The 13,462-nt window shown below is 40.6% G+C and overlaps 1 protein-coding gene across 1 annotated transcript in view; it reads right to left on the bottom strand.

Annotated features, from left to right (window-relative positions):
• DNTTIP1 (deoxynucleotidyltransferase terminal interacting protein 1) overlaps positions 1–13,462 on the bottom strand; it is a 505,046-nt gene that overhangs the window by 101,856 nt on the left and 389,728 nt on the right. The gene's annotated exons all lie outside the window — the stretch shown is intronic.

Genomic DNA, 13,462 nt, shown 5'->3' on the forward strand with positions numbered 1-13,462 from the left:
ACTCCCTGTCCCTGTCAAATAAACCAGAACAAATGCCCAGGGATCCTGCCTCTTTTGCTGCCACTACAGGTGATCATTGAGAGCCCACTGTAGCCCCCACAGGTGCCCCGCTTGTCTTGTGTCCTGGTCTTCAATTTCTCTCCCTGGTTATGCTTCTCTACCCTCCCTCTTCCTCTTTGGCCCATGTATCCCTGCCAGCCCTCAGGAGGCCCAGCCCCTTGCTGTTTTGCTCACTGAGCCAGTACTCCCAGGGGGAGGAACTGCTCATGTGCAGCATCTCCTGATGCTAAGAACATTTCTCACCCTGGAGTCAGAAGGACCCATTAAGCATGAGATGGGTGGTAGTTAGAACCCGAGGTGAAGAGTGGGAGGCCTCCAAGCACTGCTTTGGTCTCCTTAGCCTTGGTGCACCCCCACCTCATGCTCCCCAATCTCTTTCTGAGCTTCAGATTGCTCTCTCTTTACAATGAGGATAATGAGTCCCAGGAAGGCCAGCGACATGCCTAAGGCCATAAGAGAGTGAGAGGATATGATGTGGCCGGAAGAGAATGTTTCCTCTGGGCTCACTTTTTGCTCAGTTCTCTCCATTACCTGAGACCAGAGGCATCCTAGTGAGAGTGAGTGCCTGCACCAACCCCAAACTTCCTCCTATCCTGCACCCACCAACATGGCTACTCCTCTAATGGGACCCAATTTGGGTCTCAGGATTGAACACTCCAGCACTTTCCATTAACTGGATAGTCCCTATCTTTCCCAAGCCCTCTTCCTTAGGGGCTCATTCTCTTTTCTTTTGATCAAGAGGAACACCAAAGGGTGGGAAACAGGTGGTTCATGCTGCTGTTGCTAAGGCGTAATTGACACAGAGTGGCAGTGGATCTTGCCTGTCATCCTACTGTGAGTTAGTGGAAATTAACCACTGTGGTACAGACTCTCCCTTACTCTGCAATCGCTTCTCCTCTGAAGTGATCCTGGGGCTAGATCCAGGGTTGGGTCACATGTGGCTAATCAGAACACGGAGTCAAATGTGAAGAAGTTTCAGGAGGACAGGCCATGCCCAGAGGCAGGTGTGCAGTGTTATGCTCCCATCTAGTGCTTCTTGCTGGGCTGTTTGATGAAAGAGACATCAGAGAAGAAAACTTCCCGCATCAGACCAGAGGCTGTGAGCCACCTCTGAGGCATCACCAGGCTCTGGGTATCTCAGGTTTGTCTTCACCTTTCTCAAGAGCTTTTCTTGGACAAGGGAGTCTTAGAAAAGAGATCATCATCAACCACCAACATAGACATCATCAGAGGTAGGTGGGCTATAAGGGCATGGTCTCTAAGAGATCTTATTTGGTGCTTCCTCAGATAGCCTCCCTTAGCAAGCGTCATCTCAGGCCATCTCCAAACACTGCTAGGAGACACTATTAAGAGAGGCAAATTTACCTGTCAGGGACCGTATAGAGAATAACCTCCCCCATTCAAGTTCAGTGCACTGTACCATGTGGACATGCCATGGGTGTCAGGTTGACCTATTCCATGTCACTGGCGTGAGCATCATAGACTATGAATTTTACTGGAAGCAGTTGCTCTGCTTTCTTCTAATCACTGGTGCCCTGACTTGTGTTTTGGAGAGCTCTCTGGACAACTCACAGTGCCCCAGGGAACTCAAAGCTGAAAGGAGTGCCCATTTGGTTATGACTGTGTGCTCTCTCTTCTACGAAAACATCTATGTGCTCTCATATTGTGTAAAATAAGGTAGTGAGGACTCTTAGAAGAACATGAATGTCTTGGAGGCAGAGGAAGAAGCAAAGGCAAATTTTTCCAAAATCTGGATCTCCAAAATGTCAAATTCTAGCCTGAAAAGAATCAGAGATGAGGCCTGTTGTGTTTGAGAGCAAACACATAGTCTTATGGTTGCCACTGCTTTTGCATTGTTTGTTCTCTTTATATCTCCTAGGCTGTGTTGCTTTTCGAAGTGAATGTAAATGGGAAGACTCTAGAAGGATACTGCCATCTCATGTATGCAACATGACACTGATCTGTCCCTACCTTGTTTCTGTACTTTGGCTGCATTTGATGCTCACAGGTGGTTCTATACCAATGTCGTCACCAGCAATGTTTGTCCCTCCCCTACTTCTGTTAACAGTCTGCATTATTCCAAACTCAGAATGCCTAATTCATGAACTACAGGATTATTTGAAATGTAAAGTTGCATTTGGTGATTGTGATTTCTTCCACCATGAAATGCATGTTGGCACAAAAATAGTTAGAATGTTCATGCTGTGAAAGATTCAAGGGAAGTCTCCTATCCAGAAGTTATTGTTACCAAGCCTAAAGGCTTACCCTTAGATGATTTCAGCAACATGTTGAAATAGGAGACTCATGACTCTCCCTTCACCCACAAAGAAACAAACTGAACAAACTATTCAGTGATTGATTCTCTCTGAAAAAAGACAGAAACCAATCGAGAGAGTTCTACACATTGGGCAACTGAGAAAAAACATCTGCATCAAATGAGTGGGAAAAGCTGAGGTGCACTCAGGCATGAACTTCACCTTGGACACTGCCATACAACCAGGAAAGGAATCCCTAATACACAACTTCTCCCTGTAGAGAGGAGGGTTTGGGTCTCACATATAGTACTTTATCTCCGAAATTCCCCATGGTTCGGCTCAATTAATCAACTCTGGAAGTGGAGGGGATTAGGAATATGTAAGTCTTTGTGACCTACAGGAAAAAAGCAGTGGTTTTATGCTACAGAACAAGAACTTCCAGGGGCCTCACTCTCTGGAGGCAGTGCAGAGAAGGGCTTAAAAAATGCAGCTTCTTGTTTTTCTCTGGGAGGGGTTTATGACACTCTTCTAGGGGCTACTTGGTGCCTGGGCTTCTAATTAACTTGCATTAATTAACTTGCATTGGGGAGTTAAAGAGGCAAATAGCCTGCTGGTAGCCTCAGAAAGCAGATTGGCACTTCCCAAGCCTTTTTCCCTGGCTCACCCCAGTGATAACTCCAGGTCTATTACTCCTTCTTGAAGAGAGTTTGTCCACATGTAGAATGCCTCAACTTTTGCAGCTTCTACTGGAAGGATTGCACTCTAAAACTCCCAGCTCTAGGAGCAGAGAGGACTAGGCATATGAGAATCTCTCTAGACCACAGACAAAAATGGTAGATTTATACAGGTGCACATGTACTTCTGGGGGCCTCAAAATCTTCGAGCAGTACAGAAAAGTACATTAAAAATGCTGTTCCCTGTTTCTCCCTGTGAGGGGTTTATGCCATGCATTGAGTGGCCCAACTTTTATAGCAGCTACCACCTGAACTGAAACCTCCTAGCTCTACAAGTTGAAGGGATTATGCATATGCAAGTCTTCCCAGATCGCATACAATTTTTTTTTTTTTTGACAGAGTCTCGCTCTGCCACCCAAGCTGGAGCACAGTGGCATAATCTTGACTCACTGCAACCTTCACCTCCTGGGTTCAAGCGGTTCTCCTGTCTCAGCCTCCTGGGTAGCTGGGACTACAGGCATGCACCACCATGTCCGGCTAATATTTTGTATTTTTAGTAGAGACAACGTTTCACCATGTTGGCCAGGATGGTCTTGAACTCCTGACCTCAAGTGATCCACCCACTTCAGCCTCCCAAAGTGCTGGGATTGCAGGTGTGAACCATTGCACCCAGGCAAAAAGGTGGTTTTAAATGGGCATAATAACACTTCCAGGGGCTACATCTCCTGGGAGCAGTGCAGAAAAGGGACTAGAATGCTCAGCTCCTATTTTCTCTCTGCAAGGGGTTTCCTGCTTACTCTTTTGGTGGCTACTTGATGACCTTGCTTTTAATGAATTTGCATTGAGGACCTAAGGGGAGAAAGAGTAGCTCCCTGTCATCCTGAGCTTGAGCTAAGCACTTTCTGACCCTTTCCTTTGGTTCATCCCAGTGATAAATCCAGTTGACCCATTCTTCCTGGAAGAAGCTTGTCCATGTACTGACTACAAAAACTTCTATAGTTTCCATCCAAGGGACTGTCTCCTTATCAATCTACCTTTGGGGACTAATGGGGCTTTGCATTCCCAATGAGACTTTGCATTCCTAAGTGGCCTGGGACTACAGAAAACAAAGACATGGGCATACAACGGGCCCACTTTCAGTGTGTATTAGTCCATTCTATCATTGCTGTAAAGAAATACTCAAGACTGCATAATTTATAAAGAAAAGAGGTTTAATTGGCTCATGGTTCTATGGGCTATACAAGAAGCATAGCAGCATCTGCTTCTGAGGAGGGCTCAGGGAACTTTTACTCATGGCAGAAGACAAAGCCAGAGCAGGCATCTTCACATGACTGGAGTAGGAGTGGAGTGGGGGAGGTACTATATACTTTTAAACAACCACATCTCATGATAACTCACTCACTATCATGAGAATAGCACCAAAGAGATGGTGTTAAACCATTCATGAAGGATCTACCCCCACGATCCAATCACCTCTCACCAGGCCCACCTCCAACATTGCAGATTACAACTTGACATGAGATTTGGATGGGGACACAGATTCTAACCATATCAAGCAGCTATCTCTCCAGGATCAGAGGGTGCAGTTTGAACACAAATACAGGCATTTGTCACAGATTATCTCTCCAGCTTAGTGCAGAGAGAGGGAGAGATAAATACCGGCACTCACCTTCGCCATAGGATGGAAGAAACTGGAATACTCACTACCCTCCCCCTGCCATACATGCAAAAAGACAGAGAAAGTTTTAAAAACAGTGAGGAAATAGTGAATTGTTACACAAAAGAGAACTCTCCCTTAGATTATCAGCAGATTTTTCAGCAGAAACTTTGTAGGCCAGAAGGAGGTGGGATGTTATATTAAAAATCCTGAATAAACCAACCCTGTCAACCAAGAATACTATACCCAGAAATCTTTTCTTTCAAAAATGAAGGGGTGATAAAGACTTTCTCAGACAAACAGGAACTGAGACAGTTTATCACTACTAGACTTGCCTTGCAAGAAGTGTTAAAGAGAGTTCTTCAAACTGAAGAAGAGGACACTAATTAGTGACTGGAAAACATATGAAAGTATAACATTCACTGATAAAAGTAAATAATTGTGAAATCCAAAATACTCTGATACTGTAATGGCAGTGGGTAAATAAATTATATCTTTAATAACATTAAAAGACAAAGCTATTTAAAACAATGAAACCTGAAATAATTTGTTAAGGGATACAAATTATAAAAAGATACAAATTGTGACATCAAAAACTTAAGACAAATTTTCTCTTGTCTGAGGCCAGCTTGCCTTCTCTTCATTCTGGGTTCCACTATTACCTAAAGAGTGTCCTTAGTGCCTGCCTCACAGCCCAGAACAAGGATATGAGCTGCAGAGAGTGACAATACAAGAAAGGCTACTCTGTGGATGTGTCTCTGGTGCAAGAGCTGGTTTGCCGGGTCCTGGAGAATTTTCCCAGGATGGGGAAAACCATGTGCTTCTTAATCCTTCCCTGATATCTCAGGACTAAACTAGGAAGTGATGTCAACAAGATGGCAGAATAGATCTCCTGGGATCACTCCCTGACACTAAAATAAAATGAAAAACTATTCAAAGACAAGAATGCCACCCTGAATACACCAGAACTTGAGAAGTGGAGAAACCTCTTGGACTCATAGAATTGAGAGAAACAGTGACAGGTAAGAGAAACGGTCATTTCGACCTGTGCCACCCCCTCTCCCAGGCCATCATAATACCACTCACAGAGAACTTCCCTAGACCCAAATTTGCTGAGATGAGAAGAAGGAATTGGAGGTGGATATTTGATCTTCCCACTTGTCTAGGAATCTTAATGTTAAGTCCACTCCAGTTTCATCCCACTAGAGAACCAAGATGGCTGAACAACCTGGGGTGAATTGGGGACAAAGAGTAGGGCACTGATTGCAGCAACTGGCATGTGGATCTTGGTGGTTGTTCAGTGCTTTGATCAGTGGGGATGCCACATTGAAGAGACTGGGTGGGGCCAGAGTTTTGTAGGGGACAAAATTTATGGGAAGGCCCAAATCCACAAGCCCAGGGGCACATGTGAAGCCTTTCCCTGGCCCACAAACAACCAAAAGGTCAAGATTTTCAGTACCCACCTAAGTTTTTCCCATACTGAGAAACAACAGCAGGGCAGCAATATAGTTCCAGGGCATTCAAGCTCTGGTGCTCACTATAAGTTTTCCTCATGCTGGGAAACAATGACAGGGCAATGAGTTAGGTCCAGTGTAATGTTTTAGTTCTGATGCTCACTATTAAGCCCTCTCTACAGTGTGAAGCAACAACAGGCCAATGTTTAAGTTCTAATACTAAGAAGTAAAGGTCTAACACCATCAAAGAGCACCTGCAAAAACTGGAAGAGTTGGCAGTCTCCTCAAATATGCAGGCATCCATGTAAAGATACAAGGATTGTGAAAACTCAGGAATATTCAATACCATCAAAAGAAACCAACAAAGCTCCAGGAATGGTCCCAGAAGAATTGAAGATTTATAGAAACAGTGAAAACAAACAAACAAACAAACAAATAGAAATGCTAGTAATAAAGAATAAAATAATTGAACTGAAAAACTTATTAGAAAACTTCAACAGCAGACTTGAGCAAACAGAGAAATTAGCAAGCTTGAAGACAGAACATTTGAAATCACCAATCAGAGGAACAAAAAGAAAAAGCAAAAAAAAAAGAATGAAGAAGGTCTACAAGAATTATGGGACATCATCAGGCAAATTAACCTCTGCATAATTGGAATTCCTGGAGAAGACAAGAGAGAAAGAGGCCACAAAGCATATTTAAAGAAATAATGGCTGAAAATTTCCCAAATCTGGGGAAAGATGACAGCATCCAGGTGCAGGAAGCTCAGAAGTCACCAATGAAATTCAACCCAAACAGGAAATCCACAAGACATATAATAATAAAATTATCAAAAATCAAAGACAGAAAGAATACTCAAAGTAGGAAGAAAAAACAAACATATTACATTAGATGAAGGCTCAATATGGCTTTCACAGAAACCCTGAAGACCAGATGACAGTGGGATGTTATATTCGAAGTGCTGAAGGAAAAACCTGCTAACTCTCAAAAATCTACCCTTCAAACATGAAGGACAGATTAGAGACTTTCCTAAACAAACAAAAGCAGAGAGAATTAACCAACACTAGATTTGTCTCACAAGAAATGCCAAAAGGACTGTTTCATGTGAGGGCCATATGTGCAAAGTAGCCCCCAAATGCTGAAGGAGCCAAGAAACCAAAAAACAACCAGAGAAATCCAGTTTGTCAGTAAAGTGTGTTTTTACTAGAGGAACTTACAGACAGGTATCCTATGTTGAACTGGAAGAATCAATATTGGTAAAAGGTCCATCCTATCCAAAGTGATCTACAGATTCAGTGCAATCCATATTAATATTCTAATGTCATTCTTCACAGAAATAGAAAGAAATAATCTGAAACTTCATATGGAACCACAGGAGACCCAGAATAGCCAAGGCCAACTTTACCAAAAAGAACAAAGATAGAGGCATCACACTGCTGGATTTCAAAATATATTACAAAGGTATAGTAATAAAAACAGCATGCTATTGGCATAAAAACAGACACATCAACTGATGGAATAGGTTAGAGATTTCAGAAATAAGCCCATACATTTATGGTCAATTGATTTTCAACAAGGACCCAAAGAACACACAATGGTGAAAGGACAGTACCTTCAATAATTGGTGTGGGCAAAACTATATCTACATGCAGAAGAATGAAAATGGACCCTTATCTTACCTCTTATACTAGAATAAACTCAAAATCAATTATAGACTTAAATGTAAGACATGCAACTGTAAAAACTACTAGAAGAAAACATAGTGGGAAAGCTTCATGACATTGGTCTTGGCAGTGATTTCTTGGATATGATCCCCCAAAGCACAAGCAACAAAAGCAAAAATAGAGAAATAATATTGTATTAAACTAAAAGGCTTCTGCACAGCAAAGGAAACAACACGGTGAAGACACACCCCACATATTGGGAGAAACTATTTGAATGATAAATCAGATAAGGAGCTAATATCCAAAATATGTAAGAAACTCAAACTACTCAAAAGCAAGAAAACAAATAACCCTTTTAAAAAAATGGGCAGAGGACCTGAATACACATTTCTCAAAAGAAGACATACAAATGGCCAACAGATATATGCAAAAATGTTCAACATTTCTTTTTATTTATTTTTACTTGTTGTTGACAAAGCTCAGATCAACATTTTTAATCATCAGATAAATACAAATAAAAACCACAATGAAATATTACTTCACGCCTGGTAGATTGGCTATTATCAACAGTATGAAAGATAAATGTTGGCAAGTATGTGGAGAAAAGGGAATCCTTGCACACTGTTAGTGGGAATGTAGATTGGTACAGCCATTTTGGAAAACAGCATGGAGGGTCCTCAGAAAATGAAAAATAGAATTATCATATGTTCCAGCAATCCCACTTCCGAGTGTACATCCAAAGACATTGAAGTCAGCATGTCAAAAGATATCTGCACTCCAGTGTTCACTGTAGCATTATTCACAATAGCCAAGATATGGAATCAACCTAGGTATTCATCATCAGATAGATGGATTAAAATGTGGTATATATAGACAATGGACTACTATTCAGCCTTAAAAAAGGAAATTCTGTTATTTGTGACAACATGGATGAACCTGGAGAACATTATGATAAGTGAAATAAGCCTGGCACAGAAAGGCAAATTATGCATAACCTGACTTACATGTGGACTCTAAAATTAAAGTCCAGCTCACAGAAGTAGAGAGTGGAATGGTAGTTACCAGAAGCTGGAGGAGGGGGTGAACCGGGAAAGGGATTCTGTTGATGAAAGGATATGAAATTTTGATTAGACAGGAGAAATAAGCTGTAGGGGTCTATTGCACAGTATGGTGATTATGATAAATAGTAACACATTATATATTTTAAAATTACTAAAAGAGTAGATTTTAAATATTTTTACCACATTATAAAAGATAACTATGTCAGGTGATAGATTTGTTAATTAGCTTGATTTAATAATCCACAATGTAAACGTGTCAAAACATCACATTGTACCTCATAAATATATATCATTATTATTTGTCAATTAAAAATAAAATTTAAAGAAGGAATTGGATTGAACGCACTGGCAAAAAATGTTGGTACAACATAAACTTACTCAAAAGTTTAGTAAATTTTAAAATTTACTAAAAATTAAATTAAAGTTTTAATTGCATGGTTCCTTTGCTCTCCACTTTGTGTACTATTACTATTAATTACTGATAATAAATCTACTTGAGATGTTGTTAAAAAACCACATCATTTAGCTCACTTAATTCTAATAGTAGGCAATGAGATATACTCTATTATTACAGGCATACCTCATTTTATTGTGCCTCTTAGATATTGCAGGTGCAAATTGAAGATTTGTGGCAATCCTGCCTTGAACAGGTTTATCAGTGTTATTTTTTTTTGTTATTGTTATTTTTTTTGAGATGGAATCTCGCTCTGTCGCCCAGGCTGGAGTGCAGTGGCACAATCTCCGCTCACTGCAAGCTCCACCTCCTGGGTTCACGCCATTCTCCTACCTCAGTCTCTTGAGTAGCTGGGACTACAGGTGCCCGCCACCACGCCGGGCTAAATTTTTGTGTTTTTAGTAGAGATGGGGTTTCACCATATTAGCCAGGATGGTCTCGACCTGCTGACCTTGTGATTCATCCACCTTGGCCTCCCAACATGCTGGGACTACAGGCGTGAGCCACCGCTCCCAGCCTTCAGTGTCATTTTTTGAAAAGTATGTGATCATTTAGTGGCTCTGTGTCACATTTTGGTAATTTTCATAATATTTCCAACGTTTTCGTGATGATTATATCTGTTATTATGACGTGTGATCAGTGGTCCTTGATTGTAATTGTTTTGGGGCACAGTGCCCGTATAAGATGATGAGCTTAATTAATAAATGTGTGTGTTCTGACTGCTTCACTGACCAGCTTTTTCCCTATCTCTCTCCCTCTTCTTGGGCCTTCATATTCTCTGAGACACAACAATATTGAAATTAGACCAGTTAATAACCCTGCAATGGTCGTCAAGTGTTCAAATGAAAGGAAGAGTCACACATCTCTCACTTTAAATCAAAAGCTAGGAACGATAAAGCTTAGTGAGGAAGGCATGTCGAAAGCTGAGACAGGCTGAAAACTAGGTCACTTGCATCAGTTAGCCAAGTTGGGAATGCAAAGAAAAAGTTCTTGAATGAAATCAAAAGGACTACTCCAGTGCACACATGAATGATAAGAAGGAAAAACAGCCTTTTGCTGATATGAAGAAAGTTTTAGTGGTCTGAATAGAATGGCAAACCATCCACAACATTCTCTTAAGATAAAGCCTAATCCAGAGAAAGACTATAACTCTTTTCAATTCTATTGAGGCTGAGAGGTGAGGAAGCTGCAGAAGAGAAGTTAGCAGTGGTTGGTTCATGAGATTAAGAAAGAGGCAATTCCCATAAAATAAAAGAGCAAGGTGAAGCAGCAAGCAATGATGTAGAAACTGCAGCAAGTTACCCAGAAGATCTAGTTAAAATAAGTGATGAAGGTGTCTATGCTAAACAATAGATGTTCAATGTGGAGGAAGCAGCCTTCTGTTGGAAGAAGATGCCATCTAGGACTCTCTTAGCTAGAGAGCACAGGACAACTCTTGTGTTAGGGGCTGGTGCAGCTGGTGACCTTAAGTTGAAGCCAATGCTCATCTACCATTCTGAAAATCCCCAGTCCCTTCAGAATTATACGAAATCTATTCTGCCTGCACTCTAGAAATGAAACAACCAAGCCTAGATGATAGCACATCTATTTACATGATGATTTATATTAAGTCTGTGTTCGAGACCTACTGCTCAGAAAAGAAGTTTTCTTTCAAAATATTACTGCACGTTGACAATGTGCCTGGTCACTCATGAGCTCTGATGGAGATGTACAAGAAGATTAATGTTGTTTTCATGCTTGCTAACACAACATTCATTCTTCAGCTCCTAGAGCAAGGGGCAATTTTAACTTTCAAGTCTGACTGCTTAAAAAATACATTTTATAAGGCCATAGATGCCATAGATAGTGATTTCACTCATGGATCTTGGGAAAGTAAGTTGAAAACCTTCTGGAAATAATTCACCATTCTAGATGAACATTCATGATTGCCAGGAGAAGGCTAAAATATCAATACTAAAAGAAGTTTGGGAGAAATTGATTCCAACTCTCATGAATCACTTTGAAGGGTGTAAGACTTCAGTGGAATAAGTAACCTCGGCTGTGGTGGACATAACAAGAGAACTAGAGTTAAAGTTGAGCCCGAAGATGTGATTGAATTCCTGGAATCTCATGATAAAACCTGAATGGATGAGAAAATAATGTGGTTTATTGAGATGGAAACTTCTCCTAGTAAGCATGCTGAGGAAGGAAATTAATGGTTGAAATGACAACAAATGATTTAGAATATCACATAAACTTAGTTGATAAAGCAATGGGAGGATTCGAGAGGATTGACTCTAATTTTGAAAGAGGTTCTACTGTGGGCAAAATGCTATCAAACAACATTGCATGCTACAGCACAATTGTTCGTGAAGGGCAGTCAATCAATGTGGCAAACTTCATTGTCTTATTTTAAGACATTTCTGCAGCTACCCTAACTTTCAGTAGCCACCACCCTGATGAGTCAGCAGCCATCAACACCAAGGCAAGGCCTTCCACTAACAAAAAGATTTTGACTTGCTGAAGGTTCAGATAATCGTTAACATTTTTAGCAATACAGTATTCTTTTTTTTTTGCCTTTCCCACTCTTAGGCTCAAGGGGTACATGTGCAGGTTTGTTAGATGGATAAATTGTGTGTGGGAGTTTGGTGTACAGATAATTTTGTCATCCAGGTAATAAGCATAATCCACGATAGGTAGTTTTTCAATCCGACCCTCCTACCAACTTCCACCCTAAAATAGGTCCCAGTGTCTAGTGTTCCCTTCTTTGTGCCTGTGTGTACTCAATGGTTAGCTCACACTTATGTGAGAATGTGTGGTATTTGGTTTTCTTTTCCTGCTTAATTCGCTTAGGATAATGGCCTCCAGCTCCATCCATGTGTCTGCAAAGGCCATGATCTTGTTTTTAAAAATAGTTGTGTAGTATTCCATGGTGTATACATACCACATGTTCTTTATCCAGTTCACCATTGATGGGCACCTAGGTTGGTTCCATGTCTTTGCTATTGTGAACAGTGCTATGATGAACATATGCAGGCATATGTCTTTATGGTAGAACAATTTCTATTCCCTTGGGTATATACTCAGTAATGGAATTGCTGGGTCAAATGGTAGTTCTATTTCAAGTTCTCTGAGAGATCTCCAGACTGCTTTTCACAGTGGCTGAAATAATTTACACCACCAGCTGTGTATAAGCATTCCCTTTTCTCCACACCAGCCATTCCTACTGGTGTGAGATAGTATCTCATTGTGGTTTTGAATTGCGTTTCCCTAATGATTAGTGATGCTGAGCATTTTTATCATATGCTTTTTGGCCACATGTATGTTTTCTTTTGAGAAGGGTCCATTCATGTCCTTTGCCCATTTTAAATTTTTTTGTTTGTTTTTTGCTTGTTTGTTTTTTGCTTGTTGATATAAGTTCCTTATAGATTCTGGATATTAGACCTTTGTTGGATGCATAGTTTGCAAATATTTTTTCCCATTCTGTAGGTTGTCTTTTACTCTCCTGATAGCTTCTTTTCCAGTGCAGAAGCTCTTCGGTTTAGTTAGGTCCCACTTGTCAATTTTTGTTTTGGTTGCAACTGCTTGTAGAGTTTTTATCATGAAGTCCGGGCCAATGTCCAGAATGGCATTTTCTAGATTTTCTTCTAGGGTCTTTATAGCTTTAGATTTTACGTTTATGTCTTTAATCCATCTTGTGTTGATTTTTGTATATGGTGAAAAGTGAGGGTCCAGTTTCATTCTTCTGCATATGGTTAGCCAGTTATGCCAGTAGCATTTGTTGAATAGGAAGTCCTTTTCTCATTGCTTGTTTTTGTCAGCTTTGTTGAACATCAGATGGTTGTAGGTGTGTGGCTTTATTTCTGGGTTCTCTATTCTGTTTCATTTGTTAATGATTCTGATTTTGTACCACTACTATGCTGTTTTGGTTACTGTAGGCTTGTAGTATAGTTTGAAGTCCAGAAGTATCATGCCTCCACCTTTGGTCTTTTTGCTTAGAATTGTTTTGGCTATTCAGGCCCTTTTTGCTTCCAAATGAATTTTCGAATGGCTTTTTCTGATTCTGTGAAAAATGTTGGTAGTTTGTATACAGGAATAACATTGAGTCTGTAAATTGCTTTGGGCAGTATGACTATTTTAACAATACTGACCCTTCCTATCCATGAGCATAGAATGTTTTTCTGTTTGTTTGTGTTGTCTCTGA

This window comes from Macaca thibetana, chromosome 10 (assembly GCF_024542745.1).
Source record: "Macaca thibetana thibetana isolate TM-01 chromosome 10, ASM2454274v1, whole genome shotgun sequence".
NCBI lineage: Eukaryota > Metazoa > Chordata > Mammalia > Primates > Cercopithecidae > Macaca > Macaca thibetana.